At 44.9% G+C, this 12,869-nt stretch overlaps 1 pseudogene across 1 annotated transcript; it reads right to left on the reverse strand.

The window, feature by feature from the left end:
* Positions 1-9,012: 9,012 nt before the first annotated feature.
* LOC308515552 (protein disulfide-isomerase A6-like) lies at positions 9,013-10,731 on the reverse strand (annotated as a pseudogene). Its single transcript has 2 exons — positions 10,701-10,731; positions 9,013-10,334 (listed from the first exon to the last, which is right to left on the reverse strand). The product of its transcript is annotated as a protein disulfide-isomerase A6-like (transcript).
* Positions 10,732-12,869: the final 2,138 nt, after the last annotated feature.

Genomic DNA, 12,869 nt, shown 5'->3' on the forward strand with positions numbered 1-12,869 from the left:
GTTTAGCAGCTTTTTCCTGGAGAACCTGCCACCACGGGCACCGTAGGACGCCCACCTCTCCCAGCGGGAGGCTCCTGAGAGGGGCCACCCTGGGGCTGTGTTAGGGGCAGGGGCCTGGCAGAGAAGAGTTACTGAGTGGGCTGAGGGGCAGGGCCCATAGCAGAGAAAAATTACTGATTATCTTAGAAAAAACAATGTGTTATAATTAAACCAGCCAGGTGTGACCCTGCTTTCCTCCCATTTGTACTTGTGAACTTTGTGTGAACCGTTTTACCCTGCCATTACCAGGAATGGCTAATGAACCGCTTTGCAGGTTTTTTGTTTTTTTTAAATACTTTGTAGTTTTTGCAGATAAAAAGCTTTGCTGTACCCTTGGTCGGGGCTCCAGCTGCGAGGCTCTCTGTGGAGAGGTACGCACTGTAGTCAGTGGCCAGCTTAATAAAGGCTCTTAAATTTAAATTCTGAGTCGGTGGTCTATCTCGCTGAGTGAACCCACAGCAGGGCCAGCACAGGAAGTTCCCCTTTCTCTTTCTCCAACCCCCAGGATCCCGTGTCTGTCACCCTGGGCTCTTCTTATTGTCCAAACCCTCCACCGCTTGTCCTTCTCCGCCACCCCACAGACTGACCTTCCCAGGTCATCTTTTTCCACTCCTGGGCCCTCCTGGAGTTCAAGCAGAAAGAATGCCCGACCAGGAGGAGTGTGGGCACCTAGTACCCTTCATTAGGGGGTGGGATTGACACACACAGACACACACCGTCTAGGCCTCATAGACCTTTATGTGCTTTATCTCATTTGTCCTCCCAATAGACCTATGAGGAAGACATTTTTATTATCAATTTATAGATAAGATAACCGAGGACCAGAAGTTAAATGACTTCTGTGGGTTACACAGGTGGCTGAGTGGGGATTCCATCTCAGGTCTGTTCCTAACCCATTGCTCATACCCATGAAGCAGTACCACCATCATTGCCCCTGGAAGTGAGCCCTGTAGGATGGGGTATAGGAAAGTGCCTTGTGACTGGAAATGCTATTTGCTGAAACACCTCTCTGAATCTGTGCCTTTAAAAGGGGACTGGCTATAATGCCCACCTCGCAGGATTGTTAGGAGGAGTCTTGTAAGGTCCTTTACAAGCGAAGCGTTGCCTGGCACACAGTAAGCCCTCCATAAGTGTTTAGTGACTGCATTAAAGGCCCCCGGTGGAAAGCTTTGAATGTTATTGGAAGAATCTGGACCTGAGGGCTTTCAGAGTCACTGTCAGGCCATTGAGCAAATTCCAGAGGGGCCCAAGGCCTTGTGTTTCTAAGTCTTCAATCCCTGTTGAGTGCTGCTGAGTTCCAGCTCAGCACTGATGACCCTTTGTAGTTTCAAATCCCCGGACCTCCTTTTTCCTAGGAGAGCTGACAGAGGCAGGGCGATAGAAACTCGAATCGGAAGGTCTTGCAAGGTCACCTCCCTTCATCTCCCTATGGAATAAAGGGATTCTGGCCTTTGAGACACTCATCACTTGAGGGTGACCTTGAGTAACTCAATTTTCTCTTTTGTAAATGACCCCTTCGCCCTTTCAAGGTGGAGAAAATAAGATTATAGTTATGGAAAAACTGGCCATTCCTGAGGCTCAATCACCAAATTGATAACTTGTCATGAGTTGGGCCAAAATTTGTTAATTTAGGAACTCCATTAACAAAATATTGACTTCTGTTTGTTTCCTGTGATAATGGTTTCTCTAAGTAGTAGCTTCCTGGGAGCATATTGAACAGGATTTAATTTAAAAAAGGATCTGGAGGATCTGGATGGGGTCTTGAGGCCAAGGCAACAAGTCCTGGGCTTGTAACAGAGTGAAATGCTCACTCTCTGACTCTCTTTTTTAAAATATATTTGTATTAATTTCAGAGAGGAAGGAGAGAGAGAGATAGAAACATCAATGATGAGAATCATTGATCCGCTGCCTCTTGCACACCCATAACCCAGACATGTGCCTTGACTGGGAATCAAACTGGGACCTCTGGGTTCATAGGTCAACGCTTCTGAACACCAAGGTCGCGCTGACCTGGCTCTGATTCTGTCTTAATTCTAGGCTGCATTTCTCCCATGACCTTCAGATGAATAGCTCCTGCCATAGGCCTGCTAATTATTAGACAACTTCTGCTTGAGCCTTGAACTTTTGGTAAAGATTTGCAGGAGCCTCAAGACTGGATTCAGATCAGTGGGGGTCAGGACTAGGGAACGACGAGATTTAGATTGCTCTCTCTTCTTTGGACCCATGTTGGCACCTGGGTGTCATATACCTCTTCCTGCACCCATTCTCCCTGCCCTTGACATAAAAGAAGCCTGAATTTTGAGCTCTCTTAATATGGGTTTGGGAAACTTCTTCTTGAGCTGGCGGCAACTTCTCCATCAATACACCTTTCCTTACTAAAAACTGATGTCTTGAATATTGGCCTTTTGAAGCATCAGGCATACAAACCTTGAATCAGAAACAGATGGTATCTAATGTCAGATCACAGTGGGTGATCACTCCATTCCTCTTGTTACCAGAAAGGAGACCTGGCCCTAAGTAGGTCTGCCTAGGGCCACACGGTAGTGTGTGGGTTCTTGACTTCGTGCAGGAAAAATTTCACAACACAAGGCCAGGCAAATTTTAGAGGATGTTTATTAAAGTTGGAGGCAGTGAAACAAGGAAAGGCTGGGGAAATGAGCCTAAGTTGGGCTGCTTTGGCTAAGAAGTCAGAAAAAGGGGCTTTGCGGATAGGTTCAGGGGGATTGCCAGGGATAAACTGCCACTGCCCATTGCTGCCCTGATTGCAAGCCTCATGGGGTCCCTTAGTTTAGGAGACACATGCCTGTGGGGGAAGAAGGGGTACTCCTGGGAAGGAGAAAGTACTCTGGGTCCTTTGTCTTGAGGCTTTTATCTCTCTCTTGCAGGTGAAAATCCTAGGGAGGTCTTAGAGGAAGGTTTCAACAGAATATGCATCAGTTTTCTAGGTGTACTTCGGAGTTATGATCTTCATTGCAATTGGTCTTGGTGTCACCCACCTGGTTTTGCTGTTTTTCTCGGTCTGGAGCTGAAATTCAACTGAAGTCTGGATGTTATTTCTAGGGAGGTGACCTTCTGTACCTGCTGTAAATGGCTGTCAGTTTGTTCAGCTATCTGTCTCAGGTTCCCTTTTCCACTTGTCCTGGCTTACTGACCTGTCTCACTCTGAGAGAGGGTCCCAAGACAAGTGAGCTCTGACATTCTGTAGTTCAACTCAACAGATATCTACTGACTCCTACTATGAACTGGAAAAACTGAGACACGTACCAGACCTCAAATCTGGCCTTGTGGAGCTTAAGGTCTGGTTGGGAAGGATAAAAGCATTCATAGACCAAGAAACAAAAGGCATGCTTTGGTGGAAATTCAGAGATCATGCTGCATGAACCCAAAGAGCCTTGGATGCTGGACCTCGGCCTGCACACCCTGGGGGAAGCCAGACAACACAATTCAAAGCTTAGCTCTGAAGGTGGAGTGTCTGGTAACCCATCTTTGTTATGTGACTGTGCCCCAATTTCCTTACCTGTAAAATGAGGATAGTTATTATATACTAGAGGCCTGGTGCACAAAATTTGTGCATGGGTAGTGCCCCTAGGCCTGGCCAGCAATCAGGGCTGATCAGGGCCTTCTGGCTGCTGGCCAGGGCCTCCCTTCCCTGGCAGCCGGCTGCCAGCCAGGGCCTTCCTACGTTCCATGCCACCCTTGGTGGTCAGCACACGTCATAGCGAGTGATCGAACTCCCAGTCTCCCGGTCTAACTCCCAAGGGGACACTTTGCATATTAGGCTTTTATATAGAGAGATTAATAATATTATACCCCAATGATCTAGTACTATTATAAGAATATAATGACTTAGCACATGTAACACAACCAGAACAGGGCCTAGCAATAATAGTAAGCAGTCCATGCATATTATTCATTATATTAGTATTTGAAAAATAGAAATGTACAGAGAGAGGCTTTCTGACCTGAGAAGCCTATCTCAGCAGCCAGACTGCCTGAGTTCAAATACTAACTTGGCCACTTAATTACTGTGTAACCTTGAATGAGTCAGTTTAACCTCTTGTGCCTCTGTTTCTTCATCTGCAGAATTGTGAAGATTATAGAGCTTAGAACAGCACCTGGCCCATGATAAGGGCTCAGTAAACATTAGCTCATTATTTTAATCAGAGATGTGATGCATTTCTACCAGTGTTTTGGGAAGGCAATGAGGAGGAGGGTATGGGGAGAGGCAGGCTGGAGGCAGAGGCAAATGGAGTGAAAGAGCAGGATGGTGCAAGGATCCGGTGGGGATGGCTTTCCAGGGCTCCAGTTGTGTGATCAGGAAAGCATCTATGATCCAATGCCACACCATACCGTGAATCTGAATAGCATCTACCTGCACTCAGATGTTGCATGTAAAAGAGGGTTACTCTTACCTGCAGTCCCTCAAGCAGGCCTGGTAGGTTCCTTGAGCAGGATAGGGGATTCTCCCCATGAGCTGGTGACTCTAAGCAAGTCATCCTAATGTGCCCTCAGCTGCCAAATGGAAAGGCAGGTATTACCTAGCCAAGTTCCTTCCGAAGTGGGGGCGGGGCTGCAAGGAGTGGAAGGAAAGCTTGCAGAAGAGAGCTTCTCAGATTCCAGCGGGTTTGAACTCTGTCTCTGTTCTGGGGACGAGAGAACAGTGTGTGTGCCTCTGTCCTCAGTAACTGCTTTGCCTCTGTTTCCTTTCACTTCTGTGAGTCTCTCCTCAGTACTGAAAGGGAGGTGGGGAGGCGGGCCCAGCCCAGTTCCAAGGAACTCACGGTCACACAGGTCAGGTAGGACACCACACACAGAATCGCTGTCTGTGGGGCACTTGATAATTTTCAAAACACGGTCAGGTTTTTGCCCTCAGTTCTGGAGCCCCACTACCACCTCAGAGGCCCCTACTGCCTGAGTTAGGAGAGAGTTTGTAGCTTCTCCCTTCAGAAGGTGCAGTCCATTTTCCCACCCCCGTGAGTCTGGCCTGACTTTTGTGACTTGCTTAAACTAATAGAAAACAGTGCCAAGAACTTTGTGCTGGTTCTGAGTCTAGGCGGCAAGAGAATTGTTTTCTCTCTCTTTTTTGAAACCCTGCCTCAGCCATGAGAACAAGTCTAAGCTAACCTGCCTGAGGATGAGGCCACGGGAAGTAGAACCTACTCAGCCCATTTGTCCCTGCTCGGATCCTTCCTTCCGTGGGTGAGAGAGCCCAGCCAAGATGAGCAGAGCCACTGATTGCAGATATATCAGTGAGCCTGGCCAGGCCCAGCTTATCTCAGCAGAACCATCAGCCAAATCAGCAAACTTGGAGAATAATAAATAAGGGTTTCAAGGTGAGAGTGAAAGCTCTCTTGAGGCCTAATTTTAGAACCTGCACAACATTGGTTCCACCAAATTTAACTGGAAAGAGAGAGGACCAGAGTTCCCTGGGGGAAATGTACCCAGGGTGGACAGATTTAGACACAAAAAAATTCAGTCCATCTCTAGTCAAAATTTGAATGTCCCCCAGAGGGCTACTGATTTGCTTTATACCGGTAAAAGCCCTCTTCACTTAAAGAATGATTCCCCAGATAGTTCTTTAAGTAACATCGCTATATGTTAGGATTTGATTTACACACAACCTACCAAGAATATATTCTACCAGTGCTTCTCAAGAAAGGAAGCATGTGCTTTTCTGCATGTCAGTTTTCAAAAACCGGTTTGCCACCCACGAGATGTTGTCTCCCACACCTTTTTGTATAGAAGAGTTTATGGCATACAAGCTGACTCCACACTCATCCTAATGTCACCAGATCCCAGTGAAAAATACGTACTTCTCAGGAACGAAATGAAAATGTTTCCCGCCCGGCTGGTGTGGTTCAATGGCTGAGCTTTGACTTATGAACCAGGAGGTCAGGGTTCGATTCCCAGTCAGGACCCATGCCAGGGTTGCAGACTCAATCCCCAGTAGGGGGAGTGCAGAAGGCAGCCAATCGGTGATTCTCTTTCATCATTGATATTTCTATCTCTCCCTCTCCTTTCCTTTCTCTGACATCAATAAAAAATATTAAAGAAATAAAAATATTTCCCTAATAAAACTGCAATCGCTATGACTCATTTTTGGTCACATTATTATTTTATAAAACCCTTGCTATATGTCAGGTACTGTTCTTAACACTTTACTAACATTAATTCATTTAATTATCTTAATAAGCAATGAAGTAGTACAATAACCCCATTTTACAGATGAGGAAACTTAGGTGCAGAATGGTGAACTTACCCCACAGTTTCAGATAAATTCAGGACAGAGAAAGCCTAGCATTTTGTATATTTCCAAAGAGGGTATGGGTTGAGGAAAACATTTATTTTTTTATTTTTTTAATATATTTTTATTGATTTCAGAGAGGTAGAAGGAGTGATAGAAACATTGATGAGAGAGAATCATTGATTGGCTGCCTTCTGCAAGCACCCTACTGGGGATTGACCCACACCTGGGCATGTGCCCTACACCGGAATTGTTCGAACCTATGACCCTTCAGTCCATGGGCCAACGCTCTATCCACTGAGCAAAACCGACAAGGAAAACATATTTAAGGTGAGGTGTGATTGGTGTGTTTCCAAGCTAATAACTAGGAAATTTTAACTGGTCAAAGCAAATCATAAGGTCAGCCCAGTTTTAAGGGGTGGGGAAATCAACTCTGTTTCTTAATGAGGGAAGCAGACAAGACAGGATGCAAAGAATTGTTGTTTTGATCATGTAATAAGCAGCAAACATGACACAGAATCCTGACAATAACCTAATCTATATTCCATCCAGCCCACCCTATCCTCCTGCCAGAGGGAGCCATTATACTGAATCCCACAATGAGATCAATCTTTTTCTTTTTACATAGTTTTACTGAATATGTTCTTTAAAACTGTTTTTTCAGCCCTGGCTGGTGTGGCTCAGTTGATTGGAGTGTCATACATTGTACCAAAAGGTGATGGGTTTGATTCCTGTCAGGGCACATGCCCAGATTTCAGGTTCGATTCCTAGTTGTAGCATGTATAGGAGGCAACGGGTCACATCAATGTTTCTCTCTTTCCCTTTCTCTCTTGGAAATAAATGGGGGGGGGGGGGGCCGAGGGGGGGGAGAAAAAATCTTTGCATAAAAAAAGTTTTTTTTTCATTCTTAGTTGTATTTAACTTGATAACAACACTAGTCATCAGAGAAATATAAATTAAAACCACAATGAGCCCTGGCCAGGTGGTGGGGTTATTTGGAGCATTGTCCTATACACCAAAAGGTGGTGGGTTCGATCCCTAGTCAGGGTGGGTGTGGGAGGCAACCAATAAATGTTTCTCTCACATCAATGTTTCTCTTCTCTCTCCTCTCTCTCTCTCTCTCTCTCTCTCTCTCTCTCTCTCTCTCTCTCTCTGAAAGTCCATAAAAACATATCCTCAGGTGAGGATTTAAAAAAATTATCTATATATAAAACCCTAATATGCAAATAAGCCAAACAATGGAACAACTGGTTGCTATGATGTGTGCTGACCACCAGGGGGTGGATGTGGAGCATGGCAGGCATCAGCCACAGCGGGATGGTGGAGCAGGTGAGTGGGGCCATCAGGGCAAGCCTCTGGTGGTTACTGAAATTCTTTGCTCCTGCGTACCGCGGTCCTGCCCGATGCTCGCACCTACTGCTGGCACCGGCCCCACTCGCACCTGGTGCCAGTGCCGGATGCCAGCCCCGACCGCTCAGTGCCATCAGCAGGTGTGAGCAGTGGCTGCCAGCCCTGATTGCCGCCCCTCAGGGCTTCTCCACCTCCCCCTGCTCCTGATGGGTGATTGGAGTAGCAGCCACTGCTCACAGCCACCACTCACACCCACTGCTGGCACCAGCCCCAATCACTCTGCCATCAATGGGTGGGAGCGGGTCTGTTGCTGTCAACGTGTTGGAGCAGCAGCAGCAGGAGCGGGGCTGCCAGCAGAAAGGGGACTGGAGGCCACAGGGGGAGAGGCTGGGTGAGGGCGCAGAGGATGGGCCGAGACCCGCCCCTGTGCCCACCGCAGCCTCGCAACCCACAGTTCTTTTCATGGTGCACAAATTCGTGCATTGGGCCCCTAGTAAATAAATAAATATGTAAACTGCAATGAGAGACCAAGATTTACCTTCTAGAATAAGGGTGAGGAACATTTGGCCCATGGGCCATATAAGGCCCTCAAAATCATTTGGTCTGGCCCTGCTAAGACATTAGGGATAAGTTAATTAAATGTTTGACCAAATATAGCAGGCGAATTATTTTTGTTTGTTTGTTTTTTCCTAGCAGGCTAATTTTTTTATTTTTTGGTATTGTCCAAAAAAGCGGTCACCAACCTTTCGGACCTCATGGACCACTGGTCCAAAATACTGTTTTATTCTTTAATGGAAAAAAGCCATTAATATTCAAATGAAAGAATCTCATTAAAAATCTGATATAAGAGCCGAAACCGGTTTGGCTCAGTGGATAGAGCGTCGGTCTGTGGACTGAGAGGTCCCAGGTTCGATTCCGGTCAAGGGCATGTACCTGGGTTGCGGGCACATCCCCAGTAGGAGATGTGCAGGAGGCAGCTGATCGATGTTTCTCTCTCATCGATGTTTCTAATTCTCTATCTCTCTCCCTTCCTCTCTGTAAAAAATCAATAAAATATATTTTTAAAAAAAATCTGATATAAGAAACAGCCTCCAAGAACACCCAAGCAGCAGTCAGAGGGAGGGAAAGTGTTTCAACAGCCCAGCAGTTTTCTTCAAAATAGTACTTGACAGAATATCACTCAATCCACTGGCTACAATTCATAGAATTTTTCATTGTTTTCTTGAGATGCAAAAGTTCATTGCTGCAGTGTTTTCAAATGACCAATCAGGTGCTACTTCTTGGTTAAAAGGCCATGGTCGATGTGTCTGATTGTAAAGCATGTTCCTCCACTGCTGGAAACATCTGCTCCCACGAAAAGATGAAAGTTGTGCTGAGACTCACAACTCGTCTTTCTCCAAGTCATCCAACTCCACGTCGCTGAGATCAATGTTGTCTTCTACAGGAAGCTCGCCATCCTTGCCATTCCAAGGCTTTCTGGTGCTGATGGTGGGGAAAGCCCCACCTCCTACAGGTGCTGTAGATCCTTGCCCAAAAGAGAGCTCCCTGAGAAACTCATTAATGCCTTGCTCACTAAAAGATCCTTTCAGAAGAGAAAACATCTTGTATGCGTTAATGGCTGCCATGGTGGGGTAGCCAAACCCTCCGATCGCCAATGCATTCTCAAGCTCAGACTGCACTCCAGCTTCTGTCCACAGGCACCCCCACATTTTCTTCTTGTACTCGTCTGCCAATTTCAGAAGAACTTCCAAATAAGAATTTCTGCCTGCAGTTCGTGTCAAGAATGTGGGGCAGGACGGCCACCACACAGAGCTGGTGACCCTCACACATCTTCTTGGTAACATCCTCACTGATGATCTCAAGCAGCTCAGATGTGGAGTGTTATCAGAAAACAGATCCAGGGCCCAGGAGACGATGTTGGATCTTGCCCCGCCCCCCCTCCCCCGCCCCCCATCATAATCCACAGCAGACTCACCTTTCTGAAATATCTTGATTGTAGGAAATCCCCTAATCCCATACTGGCGGGCCAGCATCTGATAGGCCGTGGCATCCACAGCCACTAGCTTCACCTTCCCTTTCGTTTGCTGTTTCACCTCTGTAGCTGCAGCAGCCCATTCTGTCTCTAGGTTTTTGCAGTGTCTACACCAAGGGGCATAAAACTCAACCACCCAAACATCTTCACTGTCAAGAACATTCTTATCAAAGCTGTTGTCTTAATCACATCTTTCTTACTTTAACTTTTACTTCTACCTTGTCTTCCAGAACTGTATCCCCTCCCCAAAGGCGGTTCTTGATGAGCTGGCGCAGGACACTGAGAGCAGCATCCACAATAGTGTTCACAGTCCTGCCACCCTGATAATCTTATGGTCTGTTTTGTTGGAACCAAAACTCTTGATGGTAGGGAATCCCTGCACTGCATACTGACCTCCGAGGGACTGATGTTTGTCTGCATCAATTGCATCCACTTTTACAAAATCTTTTAATGCAGTTGCTACTTCCTTCCATTCTGGTGTTAACCATTGGCAGTGGCCACACCATGGAGCAAAGAATTCTATAAGCCACAAACTATTACTTTGAGTAACTTCTTGGTTGAAATTTGATGGAGTTAATTAGATGACATCATCACTAGAGGAATATAGCCCATTTACTATTAGAAAGAAGGTGTAGCTCACCAGACCCAGCACCAGGCCCAGAATCTGGCCTGCTGCACAATCCTGCCGCCCCTCAGCTCTGCTGTGCCTCGCTCCTGCTGCCCCACGTCCCCTCTAGCAGGCTAATTTTTAAGTTGATAATTTTGTATGGCCAGTAAATGATTTTATAAATACCCAAATGGACCCTGGGAGAAAAAAAGCTTCCCCACTCTTATTCTAGAATAAAATTTGAAACTTATAATGCCAAGTTTTATGCAAAGATATTAAGTAAAGCACTATCTTTGGACTGAATCATCATAATCTGTGATTCTTGACTTTGGAAGAGTTCAAGGTAGAAGTTCCCAGCAGGGCTTTCATGCTATTCTGACCATATAATCAAGCCATACACAAGTAACCAGTTAAACCAGTGCCCTTACCTTGGCAAAGCGTGAAAAACCAGATATCCATATAAAGATAAGAGCTTGCAATCCAACTGTAAATCAATTTTATATTCCACAATAGGAAATCCAGAATAGGTGTAACCAAGCAAGAACCTTATTTTCTTTAATCTGCCCTGTTATTTTGATGTTTTACCTTTGACTGAAACTGGTCTCACCAATGCCCTGACTCACCCACCTCCCTTGCTTAATCTTTAGGCCCTCAGAACAGTGAGGTTCTGGTCAGCATCCAATAGTCTTAGAAACAAAGCCTCGCCCTAGCTGGTTTGGCTCAGTGGATAGAACGTAGGCCTGTGGACTGAAGGGTCCCAGGGTTTGATTCAAGCCAAAGACACATACCTAGGTTGCAGGCTCGATCCCCAGTAGGGGGCGTGCAGGAGGCAGTCGATCAATGATTTTCTCTCATCATTGATGTTTCTATCTATCCCTCTCCCTTCCTCTCTAAAATCAATAAAAATACATTTTTTTAAAAAAGAAAGCAAGCCTCAGTCTGTTGACCACAGAGAAAGAGTTTCAAACGAGAAAGAACATGTAGGCCTCAGTTGTTTCAGCTCGACAATCTCACTGACCACATCATTGTGAAAACAGATGAAGCAACCCTGAGATAAGGACCAGACACCCTAGTGCTGACCAATCAGTAGAAACCACAACCCTGGCCATGACCCTAACTCCCTTAGTCACCATGACTAATGATTTTCCCTATATTAACCCATCCCCTAGAAGCCATCAGGGAGCCAGGTCTATGAGCATAAGCTACTTAAGACTCTGGGCATGACACCATCTCAATAAATCCTTACTTTCTTGGCTGCAAACTCCTGTTCATGTCTTATTTGGTTTTGATGCTAACAGACAAAAGGACCCCTTCAGTCCAGTAACAGGCAAAACTATAGTGACAGAAAGTACACCAATGATTCCCTGGGACCAGGGATGGGGGAAAGGTAATTCAGGGCAAAGGAGCGCAAGGTAACTTTTTAGGAGATGAAATTATTTTCCATATTTTGATGGTGATGATAGAAATTATTTTCTGTATTTTGATCTATTATGTACAATTACCAAATGCTATTAAGCAATACATTTAAAATTAACCATTTCCCTGCCATAAGCATCTACAGATTAACTTTAATTTTTTGTGAGAATGTCCAACTGAAAATATTCAAGAACACCCAAATTGTAATGTTTATTTTTAAAATATTCATTGCAAATTGATTTTTTAAATTAAATTCAAAATATTGTGGCGTGTGGGGATGGTTTCCATTTTGGACATGTGGCAATTAACTGGTTAATAAATTATATTGTATGTAAATAACTTAAATAAGGGCATCACGTTACTTTTTTTTAAGGGCATCATGCTACATTTAATCTTTTGGGACTACATTTTTTAATATTTTATTGCTAAGATTCATCCATACTTTATTTCACTGTAGTTCATTTGTTTTGACAGCTGTATAATATTCCATTGTGTGAATATACCAGTTTATTTGTCTACTCTTGTTCATGGGCATTTGGATTTCTGAGGTCAGGGCTGCTATAAATGTTCTTGTACATGTCTCCCAGTGTACATTTATGCATTTCTCTTGGATTTTTATCCCAAGTACTAAAATAACTGGGTTGTCGAGTAGGTTACTATTCAGTTACAGGAGATAAACTCTTTTTAAAAGTACTTCTCTGCTTTTCTTACCTGGGTATCTCTGTCTCCAATTAGACTTGGACTCCAGGGGCAGAAAACCCTCTCATCTTGGATTATCACTGCTTTGCTTTCAACTAGCACAACTTGCACACCCAGGAGGCCAAGGGCAGAAGGCCAGGTAGCTGAGTAAAGAACAGGCAGTAGCACATACCACACAAGAAGCTAATGATGATCCTACTCCCTAGAGACCCATCTTCCTAGATTCACCAGGATTTTGAGTCTGGAAGGTCTTCCAGGGACCTCAGTTATAATGCAAATCCCAAGAAAGGAGAAGGCCTTAACCGCACCTAAAATCTTTCTCAGCTGGTACCTCTAATATCCAAATAAGGACTAGCAGAAAAGGCATAAAGAGAAAATAGAGTAACAGAAGAGGAAGAGAAAGGATTAGTGGGAAGAACTAAAAATATGCACCCTTTCTGCACAAGGACCAGTTTTTCAGAAAAAAATAAAATTAAAAAAGC

The sequence above is a fragment of the Myotis nattereri genome (assembly GCF_964212035.1).
Source record: "Myotis nattereri genome assembly, chromosome: 3".
NCBI lineage: Eukaryota > Metazoa > Chordata > Mammalia > Chiroptera > Vespertilionidae > Myotis > Myotis nattereri.